This window comes from Lissotriton helveticus, chromosome 8, assembly GCF_964261635.1.
Source record: "Lissotriton helveticus chromosome 8, aLisHel1.1, whole genome shotgun sequence".
NCBI classification, from domain to species: Eukaryota; Metazoa; Chordata; class Amphibia; order Caudata; family Salamandridae; genus Lissotriton; species Lissotriton helveticus.
Window position 1 is genome coordinate 367699416 of NC_136069.1, and position 22628 is coordinate 367722043.

The following is a 22628-nucleotide window of genomic DNA, read 5'->3' on the forward strand; positions in this document are numbered from 1 at the left end:
CAGATGTAGGTAGGCTTTTACCGGTCGGTAACGGCCGAATTCGGCCGTTACCGACCGGTAAAAGGCATTTGAGATGTAGGGGGCAGAATCGGTAAATTTACCGTTCTGTAAATTTACCGATAGGTAATTTTACAGAATCTGTAAATATACCGGTCGGTAAATTTACTGACCGGTATATTTACAGAATCTGTAAAATCGATATGTAGGTGGGACTCTTATGAGTCCCACAAGGCCTTAGAAATCGGTATTTTACCATCAAATTCAATTTGATGGTGAAATACCGATTCAGGTGTGCATGCAAATGTGCGCATGCACACCTGTGCCATATGACAGGCAGACCTGCCCTTAGGGCAGGTATGCCTGCCATATGGCCCCCGAACCTTTTTTGGGGGTGCTAGAGGGTGTCAAAGTGACACCCCCTGCACCCTTGCCAAAAATCTGTATTTACCGATCGGTAAATACCGACCTGTAATGCCCCATTCATTCCTATGGGCTTCAAAGCCCATAGGAATGAATGGAGCATTACAGGTCGGTATTTACCGAATCGGTAAATACCGACTTTTACCGATTCGGTAAATAAACATCTGGATTTCCCTACATCTCCCCCCTTCATATTTACCGACTTTTAAATACCGAATCGGTAAAATTCGGTATTTAAGGGTCGGTAAATATGCTTTACCTACATCTAGCCCTAAATGCCTTGCTATAGCAAACTATGGTTCCGATCTCTGGGGATATAGTGAAGGCGGTGATATCGAAATAGTGGAAAATAAATTCCAAAGAAATCTTCTATCCGTGCCACAATCGACATCTACCTATATTATCCACCAAGAAACAGGTTCTGGTTTTATATCAGATACTATAGGAATGGCACCTTTACTTAAATGGATAGGTATTTGGATAAACCCGGAGCTTGGGATGAACCGTGAATGAAATTAATCGCAACTGTTTAGCTCTTGACCTAGCAAGCAGTATTACCTGGCTAAACTACGTGAAAAGGACTGCATCTTATTTGGGGAGACCAGAGCAATTTACCTTCCCAGAGAAACTCCCAAAGGTGGACATCCTCTGGGCGAAAAGCGCTTACCTGCAGTTATCACAAATGGATAGAGAGGCGAAGGAATTAAGTAAGCCTCTTGTGCGGGTACACCAGTTGTTATCCACCTCACAAACGATTGAACCATATTTAAATATAGTTACTAAGCAGCATCATCATTTCCTTCTGGTGAGATTCAGATTGAATCAATTACATATACTCCTCGCTGATACAATGGGATGGAAAAAGCCGAAGGACCTGAATGTTTGTACTTGTGATCATTTTTCTACTCAGGACTCTATGCATTTTATCTTATTTTGTTAGCATTTTTTGCACATTCGAAAACGGTTCATTTTACCCATTTTAAAAGGCAAAGGTTTTATTCAGGCCAGACCTGCTTTTATATATTTGCAAATGTTAACCAATGTTCGGGAAATTTTTAACATAGCTAGTTTTTTTACCGTAGCGGTCAGAGTAGGACCGCTATTAACTAGTACATTTTACATTTATTGAATTATTCCTGTGTATACTGATGTTCTAGATCTCACTTTATCTAAATTTTGTGATGATTGTGCTTTTGTAATAGTAAAAAAAGTATTTTTTTATATATTTTTTTTTTTTAGTCCTCATTTTCGCCCTTGGTGACCAAGTAACAGAGCATGGAGAGGGACATACTGTCACAGGTAAACTGGTCGGGGCATTGAGCGATACGAAATAAGTCACCCCTCAGTACAGTCTCCATACTCCAAAAGCACCACATTAGGACAGCCAGAGGGATAATTTGCTGCAGTCAAATACCCATTCTTATACCGATATCGCCCTGTTGGGTATACCAAGCATGAAAAATACCAAGCAGCCTAATCATTGGACCTTGGGGAAAAAAAACAAAAAAAACAAAAACAGCGATCAAGTACTCAGTTATAGCCAATTTAATAAAAACCAGAAGTTTCTCTTGTCCGGATTACCCGATCTTAATAAATCCACTTTAGAAGTTTGTAGCACCGAAGTGCGCCAGTCCAGCAAGGTAGGAGGTAACGGGTCTTTCCATTTTCTACAAATTTCTCTTCTGGCCAGCAAGATACCATAAAAGAGTAGATTTTTGGCCGGACCCTGAAACTCTGGTGCAACCCCAAAGATTATAAGAGCAGAACATATCGAGACTTGAGAGCCCAAGGCAGTCGTAAGTGATAGACATACCGCATTCCAGGAGGGCAGTAGCAGTGGGCACTCGAGGAACATATGCAGGTCAGAAGCAGCAATCAAACCACATTTAGGGCATGCCACTGATGAATTATTTGAGAATTTTGAAAGTCTCTGTGGCGAATAGTAGGCCCTATGTAAGGTGAAAAGGTGATTCCTGCGCAACTAAGAAGGTTTCACTATGTTCAACATGATCTTAAAAGACTCAAACCACAAGTTCTCCACATTGTGTTTGGTAATATCCGATGCCCCCAGCAACTCTGGGAGATGAAACTCGCCCTTGACCTCCTCCAATAGTAGATTATACCAGAGTGAAACCTCCTTCCTGGTTGGTAGTTATCCAGTAAGAGGGACACTATGTTACTATCACCCCTATCGGGAATCTCCCCTTAGCAGAAATCTGTGAGTGCGCCCAGCTTTTGATTTGCAGGTATTTAAACCTGGAAAGTCCCACCCCTATTTTAGAAAGTAAAACCTCCCACGGAAGTAGGCAACCCTCCACAAAAAGGTCCCCCCAAACCTCCACACCTGCCTCTCTCAGTGGTATTGCGAGACTATCTAGAAGCCAACTCGGGGTCCCGGGTGAATTCCACAATGGTGACCTACTTGTGAAATAGTCGATTTTTATAGAACGCCTAAGTTTCACCCATGTTTTAGCTATATCCCGCAACACCTTCAATTTTTTTAATTTTTTTATTTGGGGTCACCAAATTTAAACAAAAACGCATGCTCAGCTATTTTTTCCCCCTCCAAGCAGTGCTGCAAACATGCACCCACATCCAGAATTTGTGGGCGATTTTAGCATCATCCTGGCATGGGAAAATTGAAAAGCCCACACGTCTAGCTGTAAATCAGGAGCCGCCAAACCGCCCTTTTCTCTGCGGCGCCTAAGTTTTTTCCAGGCTATTCTAGGAGTGTGGTCATTCCAGATAAAGGAACTTATATCACTTTGAAGTTTGGCTATCATAGAGGGTTAAAAAAAAAGAGGGATGGTGTTAAACAAAAAAGAAACCTTTGGGAGTATGGACATTTTTATTAAATTTGCTCTACCCAATAAAGATAGAGGAAGTGAAGACCAAGATCTCATCCGTCTACGACACTCCTTGGCAACAAGCGAAAAATTCGATGGAACTATTTCATTTATGTCCTTATATATATTAAGGCCCAGATAATGTAGGATAGAACTCAACTGAGCCCCTGCCACCGGCTCAGGATCATTCCAGACCATAATATCCGTCTTAGCGGCATTCATTTCATAACCAGACACGTTGCCGAAATCATGGGCCAGAGCAATTACTGCTGGAAAAGCCGAATGAAGTTCAGAGGAAAAAACGAGGGCATCATCCGCGTACAGGGCTACCTTCTTCTCGCACCCGTCAAAAACAAAGGGCTTGATGTTACACTCATCCCGTAACCGTTGCGCAAAAGGCTCAATATATAAGTCGAATAAGAGGGGGAGGTTGAGGAATAGGAATTCAATTAGGCCTTAGACGGGGACATAGATTGTAGTTTCTTAGTCAGTATTCAGCGTGATGCAGCTAATTAACATGCTATGTACGTTTCTATGGCACCAGACACCCTTTTAGTTACACTCTGTCACCTTTTATGAAAATCATACTCTAACCCCTCCTCCTGAATAGGTTAGCTTCGCTCAGCAGGACCGACGCCATTTTAGTTAGACAACCCGTAATACGGTTTTCTAAACCTCCATGGCTCTGCATTTTTCACGTCTCCCCGTTCTCATGAGAAATAGCTTAACATATGTAGCGAGCAGCTGCTTCTGCTTTTGGGCTCGTCAAGGTTGTAGGAGGGGGGCCGGCCAGATAAGCACATTCTTGCAAGCACTGTGCGGACTCTCACCGAAACTACCAGAAGGGAGTCGACCAGCATGACCTTGCTATACTGAGCTCAGATAGAAGCTTTGTGTGCCATATATGGGCATATCTCTTGCCACCTCCTGTACCAACTTGTACTTTTCCATCTTAGGTAACGGTTGCAAATTGTGATAGTATATATGTGTTGACCTGACAATGTGCCAGCAGTCTCTCGGCAGTCCTCGGGGTGTGAGGTCGTTGGGAGCTCCTCTGGCAGAGTATTACTATACCAATAAACGCTTGAACTTTCTACACTGCCAATCGACTGATTATTGATGAATGATATTTTGTAATTGTAAGTATAATTTATTTATTTATTTATTTTATGCGATTTTTAGAGCGCGCAAATACCCGTGAGGGTGTCTCGGCGCTAGTACTACTGAACTCACTCTGGAGGCAAGAAATAGTTTAGGATGAAAACAGCCAGGTTTTAAGGTTCTTTCTGAAGTGTAGTAGGGAAGGGGCAGTTTTAATATGAGATGGTAATGTGTTCCACAGTTTAGCGGTTCCTATGAAAAAACATCTGTCTCCCCAGTTGGTCCTCCTTGTCCGTGGAACCCTCAGTAAATGTGCTGAGGATGATCGTAAGGTTCTTGCATGCTCCACGGGACGGAGAGCTGTTTTTAAAAACTGCGGGCCGGGGCTATTAATAGCTTTATAGGCTATGCATAAAGCCTTAAATTTGATTCGACTCCGTATGGGGAGCCAATGTAGCTTTCTGATATAGGGGGAAGTGGGAGTGAATTTGGGAATAGCCAAAAGGACCCTGGCTGCGGCATTTTGTACCGTCTGCAGTTTTTGAAGGACCCCTTCTTGGGCATTTAGAAGGAGGGCATTGCAATAATCTGTTCTTGAGAACACCAGGGAGCTAATCAGGGTTTTGCCCGCAGAAGGCGGCAGGCATGGCAATAATTTTTTAATCCTTTTTAAGATATAAAAGGAAGAGGATACCACCGCATTGGCATGATGAGAGAAGGTCAGCTTGGTGTCGAAGATTACTCCCAGATTGCGCACCTTGACTACAGGTTGAGGGGGGTTCCCCAGCTGGGAAGGCCACCACTGAGGGGACCAGGTGGGTTGCAAGTTCCCGAATGTCATCACCTCCGTCTTGTCCGAGTTTAGTTTGAGACAGTTTGATGACATCCAGGAACTTATTGCCCTCATTCCCTCCTGGAAGTTGGCCGCGACTGCAATGCCATCGTTGTGTACCGATAACACTAACTGAGTGTCATCAGCATAGGTTGTGAGTGCGATTCCATAGGATTTTATTACCCTCGCCAAGTCCGATACGTAGATATTAAAGAGCATCGGACTTAGCGAGGAACCCTGTGGCACTCCACACGAGAGAGAAAAGGTCGGGGAGGTGTAGTTGCCCAACTTCACAGTCTGTGGACGGTTAGCCAGGAAGGAGGCGAGGAGGTCCTTAGCTTTGCCTCTTATTCCCGCAGCCGAGACACGGTCGATCAGTGTAAGATGATCGACCGTGTCAAAGGCGGCGGAAAGATCCAAAAGTATAAGGACAGCAGAACCTCCCTTGTCCATCGTGGCTCTTATTTCGTCTGCTGCCTTAAGTAGTGCTGTCTCCGTTCCGTGGCCTTGTCGGAAGCCGAACTGAGTATCATCAAGAAGTTCATTATCATTGATGAATTTCGAGAGTTGGATGTTCATTATTCTCTCGAAAATTTTGGCTGGGAAGGGGAGACATGCGATAGGCCTGTAGCTGGCCGGGAGGAGAGGGTCAAGAGTGGGCTTCTTTAGAAGAGGCTTGATTATAGCCTTCTTCCAGACAGAAGGATAGATGCCTGTTGCAAACATTGCATTGCAGATTGTAGATAAAGCAGGCGAGATGGCTTCCGGTATATGATTAAAGATTGCAGCAGGACAAGGGTCGAGAGGGGAGCCCGATTTAGTACCAGCCACCAGCTGTTGAACTTGCTGCTGTGTGGTTGGTTCAAAACAAGAGAAGATCGGGGAATTGTTATTGATCGAAGGGGTCGTAGTAAGCGTAGGGACTGGAGGATTGATGGAGTGACGAAAGTTCAGAAAGATGGAATTGACCTTGTCCTCGAAAAATTTGGCCAGGGAGTCCGAGAGAGCTTGTGATCCTTCTAGGCGTGGAACCGGGGGGTTGGATAGGTGAATGACTACCTGAAATAGTTGCCCTACCGAGTTTTTTGCCTCATTGATTTGGGCGGTGTAGTAGCGACTTTTTTCTGCTTCTATAAGTTTTTTGTAATTCCGGAGTGCACTTTTATAGGTCTGCTTGTCAGTAGAGTCATAATGTCGACGCCACTGCCTTTCCAGGTTCCTACAGTACTGTCTCTGAATTCGCACGGGCTCAGTGAACCACTGTGCTGAAGGGGCTAGCCTACTAAGATGACGAGTTTTGATAGGGGCTAGTTTGTTACAGGCCTTATTGAGACTGCTTAGAAAGCTTGCGGATGCTGAGATGGGGTCAGTTCCATCAGGAATATGATTGGCTAGCATCAGTTCTCCTAAAAGATCCATGTTGATGTGTTTCCAGTCTCTGTATGAGATTGTAGCCGAAGATGTGAAACTGTCTTTAGTAGACGAGGTTGCAATGGAGAAGCATATGGCTGAGTGGTCCGTCCAAGTCAGCGGGATTACCTTGGTGACAACAATATGAGGATTGTTGGTAAAAAGGCCGTCTAAAGTGTGACCTGCTTGATGTGTGGGATCTTTTATTAATTGCAGCAGGCCAATAGATGCTAAATCATTTGTTAGCTGTGCTGTGTGCGGGTCATTAATGGATTCCAAGTGGAAATTAAAATCTCCCAGTAAGGTAAAATAGAGGGAACCTACCGAGGCTTCGATCAAATTACCTATGTTAGCAAGGAACTTGGGGGTTTGTGAAATTTCGGTACTTCAGTTGGCGACTCCGCCGGGACTCCGCGTTGGGGTCGTTTCTCCGTATCTGGAGAATAACGGGACATTACGAGGGATGTTCTCGGTCGGGGGGGTGGACTAACCAAAGAGAAAGGGTTGCTCCGCTTTTCCGATCGGGAAAAGCCTTGGCTGCTAGTGACCCCACGCCGGAGTCCTACGGGTGAAACCCGGAAGAACAGATCGATTGGCAGTGGAGAAATTTGCAATCGGACCTGAGTGCACCAGGTGAGTGTTTCGTCTTGTTTTATGTCGGATATCCTTCTGCATTTGGTTTTGGAATTCGGTGGTCATAGACCACGGAGATCTCGGTATTTTGGAAGGGGGTCTGACAGGGCAGTAGTGAGACTGCACGGGCGGACGCCCCTATCTTTGTATTTGATAGAGATATGACTACGACGCCTAAGTGTGACTTGTGAAGAGTTCACACCTGGCCGGATCGCCCTCTGAAATGCTGATGGTCATACTTGGGTAGCACTCGGACAGATCTGGAGCGGTGCTTGAAAAAGCGGGCTAAGCCAGCATAGTCCGGGAGGTGAACAAAGAAGGCCACTGGATGGTCGGTAGGTCGGTCTGTGGTCTTGAAAAACCTGCTTGGCTATCTCTAGGCAGCCCTTATCGTGAGGCTGTTTTGACCTTTGGTTCTTTGACTTTGGAATATACCGGTTCTCCACAGACGAGAGTCGACGGGCTCCGTCTCTTGGATTTGGGCTAGCATTGGATCGTATTGGTTTGTTTTGTCGGTATTTTATTTGTGTTCTGTTTCTGTTAGCCTGTGTTCAGGATCGTCATATGTCTCTTGGGGTATGGATGAGCGTTTGATTGAATATTGGACATGGCCATGTGTGTGAGAGTATTGTAAATAATAACTTGTTTTTCCTTCCACATCTACAACTAGAACGTAGCCAAGCAATGCCGTGCTTCAGTAAACTATGTTTTGGCTGTACCAGCCAAAATAGCACTAGATTAGATGAAAGTCAGCCATCCCCTCCGGAAGGTACTCCCAGTCATGACTTATACTGTAAGCACGGGATTGGACCTTTGGTGTTTAATCGTCTATGGCACAAGTACACCAAGGATAATGTAGAATTGCAGTGGCCATTAACAGGGTCCTTCGATGAGAAAAAGATCAATTATTTGCAGGAACATCTGTTCGCGAAACGCAGCAGACAGTCCATGTTCGATACCCTGAGGACATGGCAGAAAGAGGCCACCGTAGGAGAATGAGGGCCGAGAAACTAGTAAAAATGAAGCAAGGACAGACCATTACTCAGAAAGCAATTGAGCATGACAAAAACCAGACCGAGCTGAACATTGAGTACCTGGATAGACAATTTCGGTTGGAGGTAGATAAGAGTTATGTTGCCCGTAAGGAAGCCGAAGATGAGATAGAAGATCTGTTGGACGTTCGCCCCCCTCTGCTATATGCTCCACAGCGTATATATCCGGCGGTGCCTCTCTTGACACCCACAGCCCCTGTAGCACCGGCTCAAGGGGGAGCCCCGCCCCGGGCTCCCACAGATGTGCCGGGCACCGTTGCTTCCTCTGCTAGGAACTTAGCCACCCTGATCCCCGACACACGCCAGCCCCTTGGGGCGGTGGGTGTCTCCCCAATGGTATTAACAATGCCTAGCCCCGTAGGGACTTCCCAGTCAGCCAGCACAACCCCTGAAAACAGGAGTCGAGCTCCGATTGGGGATCCAGAGGGCTCGCACATCAGACGACTATTTACGAGAGGATCTGTGGGCTATGGAGAGAAGGAAGCAATAGCTGATCAAGCAGTTAGATGGAGGTACAGGGATATATATACCTTGACCGATATATAGAGTACTATGAAAGATTTTGAGCCAGTGATTCAACAGACTGCCCTGCGACACATGTCCCGATTTCTTATTGAAATCTGGGAACAGTGTTTTGGGGAAACGGGATTGGCCCCGAAGATTCTGTATGACATCAAGGACCGCGCCCATAGATTCGAATTAAGCCCAGAAGAGGTGTATAAGAATGTTGACACTTTGGTGAGTTATCGAGGCAGATTATTCTCAAGGTTCCCTGAGCTGGGTTCCCAGCACCCCATGAGAGAGGTGCACCCCATTTATCATCCCGAGATACCTGAGCTACGCAATGATAAAAATGCAATAACCTGGAACAGAGTAGAAGCCAGGTTTCAAGAACAATGGGTGTACACACCATGGAAACGAAGTGAAGTGTTGGCTTTAAAAGCACAACTTCCTGACCCCCGCAAGAATCCCACTGCCTATTATAAGGAATTAACAGAGGCAGCGTCTTCCGCTGTCATGACTCTAGCAGATATTGAGTTGTTTTTCGGATTGTTGGTTCCCGTAGATATATGGCGGCAAGTCCACGATACTCCCCACGCGGCCGAGTTGGGGGGAACCTGGGATGAGCTAAAGGCATGGGATCAAGACCGTAAGCCGGGGGATAAGCCGAAGGCTGAAATAATTGCCCTACCAGCAAAGATTATAGCTTATATGCATACCTTGATCCCTCCGTGAAAGGTGGATTGGGATAAACTGACTGCTTGTAGGCAAAAGAAAGACGAAAGCGTCTCTGATTTCTTCACTAGATTCGAGGGAACTTTCATTGATTTCAGTGGTCAGGACCTCGCTAGCGAGGGGGGAATACGATTGTTTGTAAATAGATTCGTAACAAATCTGATGCCTGAGATTTCAGCCCGACTGCAAGCTGCCGAAAGTACGTGGACTACTTCCTCCCCTTCTATCATATTAAGCATGGCCCAGTATTATGAACACAGGGAAAACGAGAGTAAGGATAAAGTTGAAAAGAAAGCTAAGGACCTTAAAACTAGAGTACTGTTACAGCAAGTCATGAGGGGTTGAGGAACAGGGAGAGGCGCCAGAGGACCCGTGCCCAGCGGGCCGGTCTTCAGAGGAGGAGGAGGGGGTCAGCCCTCCTGATGGGGACCCAATCAGTCCGCATATTGCAGACAGGAGGGCCATTGGAGAGATCAGGGTCCGTTGCTGTTAGAACAGAACGGAACTGTCCGAGGAAGGGGTCGAGGACGAAGAGGCCCAGACCGTAGTGATATGCACAGGGAAGGAGCAGTGCAGGGAGACCACGGGCGAAATCATTTCGATAAAACACAAGGTAGGCAATACTACAATGAGGATTATGGTTACGAAGATCAGGATAAATTCGGAGATGTATAGGACAGCCAAGGACAGAGTGGGGGCCAAGTGTCGATACCAGTCAATCAACAGGGACCCTATGTAACAGGGGAGTTGATGGGGACCACCGATAAGTTCTTGATTGACACAGGAGCAATGAATAGTTCGGTTGCTCGCTCGTTGGTCCCAGGGGCCTCTCTGTCTGGGCAGAATAATGTTTCAGTGGGATTTTCAGGAGTACCTGTAATCAGCCCATTTTTCTCAGCCTCTTCCCTTTACGATTGGCCCGTTTACCATGGACTCTTCCTTCCTTTTAACTTCCAGTTGTGGAGAGAATCTTTTGGGTTTGGATATGCTAAAAAGATTGAACACTAAAATACATTGCTCTCCAGATGGTGTTTATTTGACTATTCAAAATCCCGATGTAAGCACTAGGCAGTGTTTTGCTAAAAATGACCCATTGCCGCCTGAATTTGCGGGCATACCGCCCAGTTTGACAGGAGATGCGGAGGTCGGTAAATTGGATATCCCTCCTGTCCGCATTACATTAAAACCCGGTGCTAGGTTGTCTCGCATACCCCAATACAAGACCACCCCAGCGGGAGAGCGAGCTTTGCTTTCTACAATACAGGATTTGATTGATAAAGGGGTGGTGGAAGAAACGGCATCGAACATCTGTAATAGTCCTATCTTGCATATTTTGAAAAAAGGTCCTGAGACAGGGACATCTGAAAATGTTGATGTATACCGTTTTGTGATTGACCTACGGGAAGTTAATAAGATAGTGGTGCCCCAATTCCCAGTGGTGTCTGACATCACTACCATCCTTACTATGATACCTCCCACAGCTAAGTATTTCTCTGTGATCGATTTGAAGAACGCTTTCTTTAGCATCCCTATCCATCCTGATAGTAGGCAGATATTCGGCTTCTCATTATCTGGTCGAAGCTTCAGATTCTGTCGCGCTCCTCAAGGTTATACCGAAAGTCCTAGCATCTATAGCCAAGCCCTTAAGTCGGTCTTGGATGACCTGTCCTTGCCAGATGGTAGCGTGCTCTTGCAATACGTTGATGATTTATTGATAGCGTCTGACACTGAAGAGGGTTGTAAAGAAGCCACGGTTAAATTGTTGCACCATCTGGCAGACAGAGGTAATAAAGTTTCCTTGTCCAAATTCCAATATTGTCGACAGGAAGTGACCTACCTAGGTCACTTACTATCGAAGGAGGGTAGGCGTCTATCACCTGAACGAATTACTACCATTTCTAACATGCCTGTACCTTGTACTCAACGTGAAGTCCGTGCTTTTCTTGGCATTACCTCTTATTGTCGTCAATGGATCCCTAATTTTTCTCTTCTTGCTAAACCTTTGCTACACTTAACCACTAAAGATGTGCATGAACCCCTCCCTTGGACTGATGAATGTCAGTCTGCCTTTGCTTCTCTGAAATCTGCTCTGTGTTCTGCTCCTGTCCTTGGCACTCCTGACTACCGCAAACCTTGTGTACTATATGTGCACGATGTCGACGGTTGCTCGCTTTCAGTGTTGACACAGGGTTTTGGTGGTAAGCAAAGACCGTGTGCTTATTTTTCGGCCACATTGGATAACGTGGCTAGAGCACTTCCCAGTTGCCTGAGGGCCACTGCGGCTGTGGCGGCGGCCATCAGGCAATCAGAAGGGCTTGTTCTAAATTCTAATTTGACCGTGATGGTGCCGCATGCTGTGGATGCATTATTAAATAAAACCAAAACACTGCACCTGACAAGCGCGCGCCTCACGGGTTATGAATTGACTTTGTTTGCCCCACATGTAACAATTAAGCGTTGTGCCACATTGAATCCGGCTACACTGTTACCCCTCCCTTCGGGGGAACAGGCGAATGATGTCCATGATTGTATTTACAGGACAGAAGAGGAAACGAAGGGAAGAATGGATCTCACAGAAATTCCCTTATCTGACCCCCAAGGGGAATTGTATGTGGACGGTTCTTGTTTCAAATTAGCAGATGGAACAACGACAGCTGCATATGCAATTACCACTCTAAAAACAGTAGTTGAAACATTCCGAATACCCCATCGATCAGCCCAAGCTGCTGAGTTGATGGCTTTACTACGAGCCTGTGAGTTAAGTGAGGGATTAGAGGTCAACGTATTCACGGACAGCCAATACGCCTTTGGTGTGGCCCATAGTTTTGGTAGGTTATGGAGGGAACAAGGGTTTCTCACCTCACATGGTCAGAAGATACAGAATGGACCCTCGGTGTTACGATTACTTGCAGCTTTGACTCTCCCCAAGAAAGTAGCAATTGTAAAATGTAGTGCACATAAAACAGTGGTGGATGAAGTGGGAGAGGGTAATGCTTTTGCGGACCAGGTAGCTAAACAAACAACCCAGTCCATGGTGTCTTTTATGTATGTGAACTCCTCTGCAAGGTGGGTGGGGGAGTCCGACCTGTTCGATAATACTATTGAAAGTGTGCGAGAAATTCAGAAAGAAGCAACTTCAGTAGAGTTAGACAGATGGGAGCAGGAAGTAGGAAGATTGGATGAGAATGACTGTTGGGTGGATCTGACAGACAAGCAGCGATGGTTGCTGCCCAATGCAATGGTACAGGCTGTCGTTACTATGGCCCATGGACCAGCCCACGTTGGAGCTAAAGGCATTTGTGCCTTGTTGGATCCAGTTTGGAATAACCCCAATATACAGAGAACAGCTGTATGTCTTGTTCAATATTGCATGATTTGCCTGCAACATAACCCGGGGAAAGGAGAGCCTGTTTTGAGTGGGAATTTTGCACCCCCGACATTGCCATTTGAGGTACTCCAGATGGACTACATCCATATGGAGCGCGTCAATAACTTAAAATATGTACTGGTGGTGGTATGCGCCTTCAGCAAGTGGGTTGAGGCGTACCCTACGAAAGAAAATACTGCCCTAGCCACCGCAAAAGCCCTTATAAAGGAGTTCATCCCACGCTTCGGATTGCCCCGCTTGATCTGGTCTGATAACGGCAGGCATTTCCATGGGTCCCTTGTGCAATGTATATGCAATGGGCTCCAGATAAAACAAAAGTTTCATGCAGCTAGACACCCCCAGTCAGCAGGATTAGTGGAGAAATATAATGGAATACTGAAACTAAAGATGGCAAAAACCCAAGAGAGCACTGGTTTAAAATGGCCTGACACCCTCCCATTAGCTCTTATGTCCCTACGGGTCACCCCTCATTCACGCTCTGGCCTGTCTCCCTATGAGATAGTGTTTCGGCGACCCGCTAATGTGTGGGGCGTGCCTAGACCAAGAACATTTACTGATGTTGAATATCCTATGTTGATCGATTACCTGTATACTCTGACTAAAGACCTTCGTTCTATTCATCAGCAGGTAGCGTCTGTACTGCAACCCCTGCCAGAGGGCCCCGGACATTGCCTGGAACCCGGCCAATGGGTGCTGGTCAAGAAATACGATCGAGACTCCAGCCTGGCTCCGAGATGGTCTGAGCCACATCAGGTACTTTTGGCCACACGGACGGCGGTGAAGGTGGAGGGAAAACGACACTGGATCCATGTGTCGCACCTAAAAAGAATCCCTCTTCCACCTCCTTATGACCGGCGACACCCTGATGGAATCCTGACCCAAGAGGGTGAGAGAGCTGTTGCCTTGATACCGTTCTCCGACGCTCGTGAAATTGGAGCTGAAGGAAAGATAGGGCCGGACGGGGCAGTCCCTGGAGAATCGGCAATCGCCCCTGGCCCTGTCCATGTTGATCTGGTTGGCAGCGGTTCTGATGAAGGTATTGCACCTTCCCCTTTGTTATTCTCTGATCAGGAAGTGCCCGGTCATGTTCGTTACAACCTGCGGCCAAGAAAACATCACAGTACCTCAGATGATACTGTTAGGAGATAAGGAAAGACTTGGATAAAAGTAGGGCTTGCTAGATTCTAATCTGTGGTACTGAGCGAGACACTGAACTGAACTCGTTGAGAGCTGGAACATTGATATTATGCTCTGTTCAGAAAGAAAGACTCTGTTCTTGTCAACTGGCCAGGTTGTTTGAGTAAATTTCTTTCGGAAGATCTGCATCGTGGGATGTCGTTGGATGTGTATATAAGTCTGCCTGTGAAGCTTTAACGGACACAGGGAGAAGAACCCTCTGGCAGGAAGGTTGTTTTTGGCCCAGTTCAGCTACTTTGGACTTTTAGCTAGGAATGTACCCTTTTGGTCATATTGTACTTGAGGAAGAACTCCCTTTTGCTCCTAGATATTTGCCTTTTTACGAACCAATGTTTTCTACTTGGACCATGCGTGTGAAAATAGCTTTCGTAGTTACAATAGCAGTTATTTTAGCAATCTTCATGGGGGTTTTCATATACTTAGAATATAAACACCCAATGCAATCAATGATGATGTCGACTGCTGCTCCCCCTGAACACTTTATGTTCACTTTAGCACCACATAAAGAAAGACACCGCCAGACATATGCTAAGAATGTTTTTATTGAAATGCTTCACCAGACTCACAGTACTACGAATATGACAAAATGTTGGGTCTGTGGGTTGTTGCCATCTGTTATGCATAAGCATGATTTGTTCCTTTCATTGCCTATGTCGTTCCTGGGAAGTTGTGAAGCTTGGTTCCAAATGCTATCTGCTATGTATAACCATTATGTGGCACATCCCAAGCAGTACTCCGAGAAGGACTACGAAATGGTTTTGGCCTACATTGAGACGCATCAAGGTTTTGATCCTGAGGGCAATAACGGGGAAGGATCCTTAGATACTAGTGCCTGTATGAATGCCTATACAGATAATATAAATGATACTTGGCTGATGGATGAATTGTTTGATTTTGCCAGCTTTAACGATTCGCAATATTTTCAACAGTTTATTGCTAGAAATGTTACCAGTGAACGTGTTGTGCCTATTCCTATCCTGAACACCTCTTCCCCCTTCTGCATCAAAGGTGCAGGTCATGTGCAAGTTGGTATTAGTCTGTGTAATTATACGTATATTCTGAAAATATTTAGTAGCCCCCCTCTGCTGACACCCCTGAATGTGTATTTTGTCTGTGGAGAAAATGCTTATACCTGGCTACCTAGGGGTTGGGCCGGTCAGTGTTATCTGTCCTTTCTGTATCCCCCAGTCTACATTGCACCACCCGATTATCATAAGACGCATCAGTTGTATACCTCTGAACTGGCCCCTCACAGGCAACGAAGACAGCTTTCAATGACTGAAGTAGATCAGACAGACACCTCCCTGCAGCAGTTCACAGATTTCACTAAGGGGTTGGTTCCATTCTGGGGCCCGATATTCAATAGCCGAGAGATTAGGAGACTGTCCAGGATAGTGGAAAATGTCATTAACATCACTACTGATATAATGACTAACCTTACAGAAGAGCTTCAGGCTACCAGACTCGTTTCTCTTCAGAATCGAATGGTTTTAGACGTTATCTTGGCTGATCGCAGTGGTGCATGCCGGGTGATCGGCAGCTCTTGCTGTGTTTACATTCCAGACTCCGCCCCTACGGTTCATTTGGCCATTCAGAAGCTCCATCGCATAGCAGCAGAGATGCATGTAGAAAATGGGTCCTGGTCCCTGTCGGGGTAGTTCTGGGGTCTCCTATGTACTTGGGGTTGGAAGGTATTACTGATTTTGGGTGGAGCGGCAGGTGTTCTTTTTGTCTGCTGTCTCTGTCTACAGTGCGGTCCTGCGTGCTGTTCTTATTGTGCCTCTAGATTAACAGCGGCTGTCACCCCTTCTGCGACACCCACCAAAGCACAGATGCTCCAGCAAGAGGTCCACGAACTTATGGCAATCGACGAAGAGCTCTTCGACGATTAGTGTCCTCTGTTATTAGCTTCATCACGCTAAAAGTAGGGTTTGAGGAATAGGAATTCAATTAGACCTTAGACGTGGACATAGATTGTAGTTTCTTAGTCAGTATTCAGCGTGATGCAGCTAATTAACATGCTATGTACGTTTCTATGGCACCAGACACCCTTTTACTTTCACTCTGTCACCTTTTATGAAAATCATACTCTAACCCCTCCTCCTGAATAGGTTAACTTCGCTCAGCAGGACCGACGCCATTTTAGTTAGACAACCCGTAATACGGTTTTCTAAACCTCCATGGCTCTGCATTTTTCACGTCGCCCCGTTCTCATGAGAAATAGCTTAACATATGTAGCGAGCAGCTGCTTCTGCTTTTGGGCCCGTCAAGGTTGTAGGAGGGGGGCCGGCCAGATAAGCACATTCTTGCAAGCGCTGTGCGGACTCTCACCGAAACTACCAGAAGGGAGTCGACCAGCGTGACCTTGCTATACTGAGCTCAGATAGAAGTTTGTTTGCCATATATGGGCATATCTCTTGCCACCTCCTGTACCAACTTGTACTTTTCCATCTTAGGTAACGGTTGCAAATTGTGATAGTATATATGTGTTGACCTGACAATGTGCCAGCAGTCTCTCGGCGGTCCTCGGGGTGTGAGGTCGTTGGGAGCTCCTCTGGCAGAGTATTATTTTGCCAATAAACGCTTGAACTTTCTACACTGCCAATCGACTGATTATTGATGAATGATATTTTGTAATTGTAAGTATAATCCTTTGGGGGTTTGTGAAATTTCGGTACTTCAAGGTGAGAGATAGGGCAGCCCTGACGAGTACCACGGGTGATGTTAAATGGGTTTGATAGATCCCCGTTTACAAGTAAAGAGGCAGATGGATTCTGATACAGAAGCCTCACAGCACGCCTACATTTCTCGCCGATGCTAAATTTCCCCATGACTTCCAATAGGTATATCCAATTGACCCTATAGAAAGCCTTGGTGGCGTCCAATGTGAGAAAAGCCAGGGGGAGTGAATGCCATATCAATGGCACCTATAAGATCATAAGTCAACTCATAAAGCTGGCGACCCCTTACAAAACCCTTCTGATCTACGTGCAAGATACTTGTAGCAACCGCCCCCAACCTGTTTGCCAAAACTGACGCAAAGATCTTATAGTCAGAATTTAAGATGGAAATTGGTCTATAAGACCCACAACAGGTTGCCGGTTTTCCTGGTTTCAGTATCAAAGTTATCGAGGCACTGTTCCAAGAAATAGGAGGGGGCATTCCCTCTTGGAGAATCTGATTAAACAGCTGGGTCAAAAAAGGGAGGATTGTTGAGTCCAAAACCTTATAAATTTCGGATGGCAAACCATCTGGACTGGTTGCCCTACCCTTTTACTGCTAGAAATCGCCAGTCTGACTTCTTCCTGGGTGATAGGTTGTTCCAAAGCAGCACATTGTTCTAATGACAGTGCAGGAAGAGAAACTCCCGCCAACCAATCTTCAACTTGTTTAATTTCAATATTTTTATCCTCCCGGTATATTTCACTAAAGAATTCCCTAAAGGCCCCCCTAATATCTTCATCGGCTGAGTATGTTATACCGCCGGAAATGATAGAATCGATATTGTTTCTAACCTGATTGATCTTTGTCTTCCAGGCTAGCAGCTTTCCAGCCCCCTCACCATACTCAAAATGGGCTAATTTACTTGCTTCCCACCTCTCTAGAACCCGAGCATTCAAAACTGAGCCCAATTCCCCTTTTAGAGTACTTATTTATTTTGCCACTCCTGTACTATGGTAACAGGGACATCCGGGTGCATAGCTATTTCTGCTTGCACTCTGGCCATCTCCAATTTCAGGGAAGCCACAGCTTCCCTATAGATCTTGTTCTTATATGTGGCCTTATTTGTTATAAGGCCCCTTAAGAAGGCCTTAAATGAGTCCCATACACACCCAGGGGAAGCTGTCCCAATATTACTGTCCATAAAGTGCTGAACCTCCACATTAAAAGCATTAGTAACTTCCAATGAAGAGAGCAATGAACGATCAAATGACCAGTTTCTCAAACGACTCTTAGGAAACCCTTCCAGTTCTAGATGTATAGCCGCATGATCTGATAAATGAAACGGAAGGTGGGAAACAGATTGCATCCAAATTAACAAATTTTTGGCTGATCAAAATAAAATCTATTCTTGACTGATGGTGGTACCTGTAGTTGCGAAATGTAACACCTCTTTGTTGCCCATATTTTGCTCTCCAAATATCAATATACCCTAGCTGTTTCATGCTATCAAGCAGAAAAGACCTAGTTTTAGATAAGATCTTAGATCTATTAGAAGGGGACTTATCCAGAAGCGAATCCAAAACTATATTAAAGTCTCCTGCAAGAATAACCGGCTTGGGAAATAAATACAGGTGAGAAAAAAGGGTCTTCAAGGCTGACGGGTCATCCTGGTTTGGACCATAGTATCCTATTATAGTGATTGGGGACCCCGCTATGATCACTGATGCAATTACCCACCTGCCGCCAGGATCGACCAACTTAGACACCAATCTCGCCTTTATTGATTTTTTAAAAATTATTGCCACACCTCTAATGTGTGCAGATTGCGTTGTCATTATGCATAGATCAATCCACCTGTTCTTTTTAACCACGAGAGCATTTCAGATTCGGCAAGGTGGGTCTCCTGGAGTACTATAATCTGCGCATCTGTGTCTCGAAGATATTGCATTATACTATTCTTTCTAGGACTAGTGCGCAAGCCATTAATATTCCAGGAGAGGATCACTAACTTACTCATTACGATGGAAACCCCCCACCGTGACCCTTACCATCGCCATCCGCCCAATAGCACCTGTAACCAAACTGCAAAAATTGTAGAGGCAAAACCACCAGTATACATACAGCCCAAAAAAAAAATGTCCACATGTCCCTCGAGGAACAGCAACAAACTCAAAGCCAAACTAAAACGAAAATGAGGAAATTTTTGGGATTTTTTCCCTTGCAACCCCAACCCCCCCGTGCCCTAGTCTACCCTTCCACCCCCCCTGGGAAACCCTTGCTCTATCTATCTGGAAGAACCAGAAGATAGCACCCCTTCCTGGGTTCCCGCTCCGTCCGTAGCCAGAAAGAGAAAAAATGAAAAAAGGAAAAAAAAAAACAACTCAAGACATTAAACCTACACTACCCTATACCTATACTACCTATACTACCAAACAGTACTTATATCTAATACACTTTGTTTTTTCCTTTTCATATTGAACTAACATTATTTTCCATTCCTTTTCAAATTTGCGAAAAAGTTTCTCACTATACTTTGAATACCTTCCTAAGTGACTTCCTAAATGCCAGTTATATTGGCCTACCAAACCTTACCAAACCTTACCTAGCCTGATGCTCCTTTTTCTTTTCCCATAGTCAACAATAGCTCATCAGCTGCTTGCACCGACCTGATATTATGCATACTGTTTTTATACATTACTCTCAGTGCAGCAGGGAAAACTAGTTGAGCTACCGCACCATAGCTTCTAAAAGCCTCGAGCCTCCTCCCAAACTCCCACTGCTTGTCGAGAGTGGCCCTGGACAGGTCGGATCGGATCTGAAAGTTAAATCCCTTACAACTCACAGATTTCTGCTTAAGGGCCAGATTAAGAATAGTTTCCTTAAGAGAATACGTGTGAAAGTTGACCAAGATTTTTCTAGGCTTGGTCCTTTGGGGTTCTTTCTGAAGGGCTCTCTATGTATACGTTGGATGTCTAAAGCTAGTTCTTCCACAGATTGATCCAATCGTAAAGCTTCCTTCAACAGCAGGATGACAAATAGCTTAATATCTGAGCCTTCTTTATCCTCCGGGATATTCAAAATGCGGAGATTATTCCGTCGGGCGTTATTTTCGAGCATCTCCATCCTCTCTGCCAACGCTTGATCTTCTTTCCTGAGCTTAGTGATGTCCGCCTTTGCTTCGTCCAGGTATAGAGACAAGCCCGTTACCGTATCCTCTAATGTTTCTGTTCTTAGAGTAAGACCACTGATCTTATTGTCGAGGGACTCACAAAAGCACCTAATGTTGGCCTGATTAGCTGCAGAGGTTTCAAACCCTTTTTTTATATCTGCAGACAAAGATGTAAACATTACCTGTAAGGAAGCCTGCAAAGAGGTGGCCAGGGTTGTATTATCACAGTTGTCAGGCAGGGCGCTGGAGGGGAGGGCAGATGCACCATCTTGTATACTATCCCCTTGTGGCAAACCCCCATCAAGGGGACCCGATATCAGGAATGGAGGAGCCAACACAAGTGGCAGAGCCGGAACCAAAGCAAAAGGCGTCAGCATCCATGTTGGCATCCATGTTAACATTCATGTTAGTCGTCGCCCTCACAGCGCTCATATCCAAGGCCATATCTAAACCCACCACTCCATCCATTGCCATACCGATTGAAGTACTGCTTGGCGAGACCCCAATATTCACCGCCTCCTCAGGACCCAGGACCTCAGTTAATGACTTTTCTGGAGTGCCCTTGGGAGAAAGCTTATCCGACAGTAGTAACACTCGAGGAACCACTTTAAAATAAGATCTAAGCGATGGGGTTATCTTAGACCCAGAACTAGTAGAGCTAGTAGGTTTAGGTTTAGAATCTTTAGAGCCCCTAGCTACTTTACACGTATAGGCTCGTTTAGCCTTGACCTGCCCTGTCAGGAAGGAAGAAACTTTCTTTTTTGTGTTACCAGCGATAGTAGGAACAACTGGCTCAGCCACCTCTAAACATAAATTGGGGCCTGAGTTGGAATTAGTAGATGTAGTAGATACGGGGGCTTGAGCGAGGACTTGTGAGCTCTTACTTTTTTTTTACCCCCTTTTGGCCCATTGCGTTTATCCTTTCTTGTGTGCGCTGCCCCCCCTGTTTCAGTCTCCTGTGAGCCACAGCCCGGTAATAAAGGACAGGTCTCACCCTGGTTGCTGGTCCCCCCAGCTAGCGTTGAGCCCACACTACCTTTGGAGCCACTACCTTCACCAGTACGATGGCCACAGCAGCCAGCAATCAACTCTCCCTCCTCCGGTGATTCCTCCAGGTTAATGAGGGGATTTGCGGCGGCTCCACGACGACCCGGGAGAAGACTACGGGTCTTGTGCCCCCGCTGGAGCTCCAGGGCGGCAAGGCTCCAAACCTGCAAGCTCAATGCCTGCAGCGGCACCACCACCGGTAAACTCGGGCTCAGGATCGGGCTCCCAGGAAAAAACACCGAGCCGGCAGCAGCAGCAGCAGTTTCTGCCGAAGAAAATGCCCCTTCCAAACACATGGGGCGTAATGGAGACGGCGGCAGCTTGTGAACGCCGGTATTGCGCGAATGGAGAAAGCGCCTCAAACAATTCCAAAAAAGGCTTCAAACAGCTCTCGGCTCAGCAGAATATCAGCCGGCAGCTTCTTGGGGATCACATAACTTAATTACAGCCCGGCAACATCGAAAAACTTAACACGGAGGGGACTCCAGGTACGGAGCACTGCAGCAGCTCAGCAGGCTGCCGCCATGTTTCCGCTGTAAAAAAATGTTTATTGTGTTTTTAATGTAGTATGTGTTTATGGTTTTAATTAAACGATTAAAGTAAATTTGACTGACTGAATCTTGAGGTGAAGTAAAGACCAGAACAAGATTAGATTGCCCAGAAAGTTTAGATTGAAAGATTAGCAGCCAGACTCAAATACGTGAGTTTGTTGAAAGTCTAGGAACAGTACCCCATATTCTTAAGAAATGAATCAATAACAATGTGCTTTTCCCTGTATAAACATTAAGCTATCGCGACAGAACAATAGCTACTGTCGACCCTTCCTTTGCCTTTCTCTCTGACCTCATTTCAACAGGGCTTTTCTCATGTGAAGTAGTGCCCCCCTGAACTGAACAACCTGCTCCAAGACCTTGTTAGTTCCGATTTGCCCCAATGCAGTAGAGTACAATGAAAGTTGTCTATGTTCTGGTTCCCTCCTTTTGGAAATCACAACTCCCAATGAGCCTGAGTGCTGGAGACTCTTGAAGGACAGAGGGGCTAAAAGTAGTAAGCAAAAAGGTGTACAGAGTTCCCCAAAGGATGAATTAAATTAGTTTACTCTCTCAAGAAGATTAAATAGTGTGGCAGGGGATCAGAGAAACCCTTGACGGAATTAAGGATGCCTCACACAATTACAAGGCTGGACAACGGTTGCCATCCTCCCTCATGATTGTATCGTGTCATCATTGGCCTCCTGCTCCTGCGGCGGGCTGGCGGTGCAATGCCTGCCGGGTAGCACGTGGTGCTACTCTTTGGTGGAGTTCTTTTATTCCTGGCCAATAGATGCATGTGTGTGAGGAACCTCAAAAGTGCAGTAGTGAGCGTGAGTGAAGGTTTTAAAATAGGTCAGTGGAGTCCATTAAGAACACTTTAATGAGATGGCTCACTGCCTAGTTAAAAAGATAAAGGGAGGGGTGGCGAGGCACAAGGAATTAGGTAAATTGCCCTCGTTCAACCCTCACCTGAGGTGCGGTCAACATGTTTCTTGCCATAGAGGCAATTCGTCAGGACCTATAGATGCTCATCAGCACATGAGAAATTTCAACCTAGTTGAAAGAAATTTCTAATACAACCTGTATGTCAGTGCAGGAGG